Source organism: Bos mutus, chromosome 11 (genome assembly GCF_027580195.1).
Source record: "Bos mutus isolate GX-2022 chromosome 11, NWIPB_WYAK_1.1, whole genome shotgun sequence".
Lineage (NCBI taxonomy): Eukaryota > Metazoa > Chordata > Mammalia > Artiodactyla > Bovidae > Bos > Bos mutus.
Window position 1 is genome coordinate 85,695,697 of NC_091627.1, and position 3,600 is coordinate 85,699,296.

The window sequence follows — 3,600 nt, forward strand, 5'->3', positions numbered from 1 at the left end:
AAGGATCTACACACATATACATGGAAACTCGCATGCATGCACATATACTCACACACAGCAGGACTTCATTATTATCTGTGTTGAGCTGATGTTTCTGCTCTCCTAGGAAAAGGAAGGAGGGAAGTTGTTAATGGTGTCTGTATTTACCTGAGTTGGTATAGGGCTTTTTTTTTTTTTTTCAGGGTTTGCCTCTGGCACTAGAAAGTGGAAAATCAACTTGAAAGAGAAAACCAAATTACCCTGCCATCTAGAAATCTCAGGAGATAGGCAACACAAAGTGAACTTGGTTTATTGTTATCTTCAAGGCCTCCTTTGGCTCCAGTCATCCTGCAGATCTCAGGGGAGCAGATTCTCCCTCCCATAGAGGTGCTTATGGGTGGGCTGGCCCCATGGGCTGCTCCAGGAGAGAATGGGGTCTTCACACAGCCACAGAGGACCACGGGTTGGATAACAAGGATGTTCCTGAGATACAGTATCATAGACAAGACCTGGTTTAGAATCTGGGCTCCACCATCTACCAGCTGTGCGATCTTGCCCATGTGCTTTGAGTTCTGGGCTTCAGTTTCCTCGTGTGATGCAATGATCAGAATTGTCTAAAGTGACATTCTGGGAATGGAATTGTCTAAAGTGGGTGTTTACTCTGGGTTGCAGGGATACTGAGCCATCCGGGACTGGATGGGCTTTCCTGCCTTCTCCCTTGGGAGCTGCTGCATCTCAGGTAAGCCTGGGGGGCCCAGGGGTTCTTTCCCTGACAGGAGGGTCTCTAGTGTCCACCTTGGTGTCTCATATCCTAAGATCTGGGCAGTTGGCATTTTCAAACAACTCCTGTAGACAGCAGGCAAATACAGACTGCCTGGCACCACTGTAAAGTTTGTCCTGGCACTTGGACTATGTGAAGAAAGAGTGGTGGTTGGGGTAGGGGCCTCCATTGCCACACAGACCCGCACTGTGGGCCCCAAAGCTTCCTGGCCCATGTGTGAATCTCTGTGGGAGGATGGAAGGATCCAAGGGACGTTAGCTTCCACTTCTGTTGTCGGTCCTTACTTGACTCGCTTGCCTTCCCCCATAAAGCATATTGCTTAGTCCATGCCTGTGATGTTGTGGAATTTGTCTTGGATAGTAGCAAGAGGGTCCCATCTTGCATGCCACCTTGTTTGCAGAGATGGAGTTAATGACATTTGCCTTAAGAGATTGGGGTAAAAATCCACTTGAAAAGCCAGGCCCAGCGGCAATAGCCTGAATAAAGGCATGAAGTGGTGCCTGGGGTTGGCCTACACAGGAAATGATAAGTGCAGTGTGGCTTTAGTGTGGAATGCCTGGTGGGGTGGGGATAAGACATGAGAGATGAAGCTCCAGAGGGATATGGGGCTAAGGAAATGGTTCTTTTCCTTGAGAGGAATTGAATATCTATCTGTAAAGCTGTCAAAGCTTGGGAATGACAGGATTAGCTTCTCCTTCCCCCAACCTCTGGTCCCTAGGAAAATACTTAGGGCAGGCAGTGTGAGAGTCGCCTGGAGGAGTGGGGAATGGTTGTTAGGGAGCGAAGGCAATCTCTGATGAGGCCCAAATGGAGCCGTGAAAGTGGGAATGGAGAGAAGAGGTCTTTCAAAAGAATAATGAACAGGATTCACTGGCCATTACATGTTGGGGTGGGATGTATTTGAGGAAGGAGTTGAAAGGAAGACGAAAAGCAAATGATGCTCAACAGATATCATTTTTCTTCCCTTCTTTCCCTCTAGTGGATAGAGGTACCTGAGAGCCAGGAGATCCTCCCTGGGGAAAGGGCTGACTGGCTGGTTTTGAGAGACCAAGATGGAAGCCTTGGTTCTCAAGCATTAGAATGTCCCCAGAGCCTTTTCATCTAGCTTGGTGGCTCTGTTTGCCCACTTGCGCACACCTGTCCATGTCAGGCTCCAAAATACATCCCCTCTCTCCCTGTTTAAAGACAAAGAATACCAATAACCATGACTATGTTGAGACCTTATACAGTTTGTCTAAAAAAGGAATCTGCTGTCAAGTTATGAGGGTCGGGACTTGCCTGGCGGCCCAGCGGTTAAGACTCTGCGCTTCTACTGCTGTGGGCACAGGTTCAGTCCCTGGCTGGGGAATCCCACACGCTGTGTGGCGTGATGGAAAGAAAGAGGATCGACCATTGCATATGGAGCTCAGGTTTGGTAGGCGTCACACATCTGTCTATCCAGTATTTTTCAATACAGGGTTTTTCTTTCATCTTTAAAATATTCAATTACACATATAGGTCTGAGGAATCATCTTGCATTTTGTTGTGCCTGTAGTTGGACAGCTTTGTTGTTGTTCAGTCACTAAGTCTTGTCTGAATGTTTCTACAGTTTTTGCAGCATGCCAGGTTTCCCTGTCCTTCACTATCTCCCAGAGTTTTTTCAAACTTATGTCCACTGAGTCAGTGATGCCATCCAACCGTCTCATCCTCTGCTGCCCACTTCTCCTCCTGCCCTCAATCTTTCCCAGCTTCAGTGTCTTTTCCAAGGAGTCAGCTCTTTATCTCAGGTGGCCCAGGGTATTGGAGCTTCAGCTTCAGCATCAGTCCTTTCAATGAATATTCAGGGTTGATTTCCTGAATTGACTGGTTTGATCTCAACTACAAAGATCTTATTAATCACCCTGTGAAACAGCTCCTTTCTCAGACACATAGAAGCCATCCAGAATTTTTCTAGTGTCTTTGCTTTTAAGCAGCCATGGCTTGCTGAGTCAAAACAGTTGAATTTGATGTAAGTTCAATGTTTCCTTCCAGAATTAACTCATGTTTATGGTCTTGAGATACTTAACAAGAAACACCTGGCCTCATCTAAACCCTGTGTATGTATTTTGTGTCCAAGAGATTTTGGAAATAATATGGATGGAGAAGTGAGTATACACAGACGTCAGCTGGTAACAAAAGCCCAGTGTAGCACCCTTGATTGTGTTCTGTCCATGGCTACAGAGAGTACAAACAGCAGCCAGTCCCTTTCTGTTGAATAGTGCCCCACCATTTGTCAGGCTGGAGCTGCTGCTTTTTCTTCACAGAGATACTGAGTTCTACACTGATGTCATTGAACTCCCTCTGCAGGGTCCTTCCAGGGTCCTTCACAGTAGTTGTGCTTCTCTTCAGAGTGATCTTGATGTTTTCTGGAATGTTGATAGTCTAATTGTTGGGAATGGTCTCCATTCTCTCAGTAGATGCTGCAAAGAGAGCTGTGTATTTAGGTTAAACTTGGTAAGCAAGTAGGAAGCATGGTGAAGCCGTGTAGGGAGGGGTGGGACAGCTTTAGTCTTTGCTGGAAGTGTAAGTTGCTCAGTCGTGTCTGACTCTTTGCGACCCAGTGGACTATACAGTCCATGGAATTCTCCAGGCCAGAAGACTGGAGTGGGTAGCCTTTCCCTTCTCCAGGGGATCTTCCCAACCCAGGAATCAAACCCAGGTCTCCTGCATTGCAGGCACATTCTTTACCAACTGAGCTATCAGGGAAGAGGCCAAATACTTTACATATCTGTAAACATCTCATTTAATCCTCCCAAGACTCTGTGGGCATTCGTGTTCCCCTTTCATAGTCTGGGGAACTGTGGCTCTGACAAGTGACCATA

At 46.8% G+C, this 3,600-nt stretch overlaps 1 pseudogene; it reads right to left on the bottom strand.

The window, feature by feature from the left end:
• Nucleotides 1-2,631: 2,631 nt before the first annotated feature.
• LOC102266164 (large ribosomal subunit protein uL6 pseudogene) lies at nt 2,632-3,184 on the bottom strand (annotated as a pseudogene).
• Between the last annotated feature and the right edge of the window lie 416 nt (nt 3,185-3,600).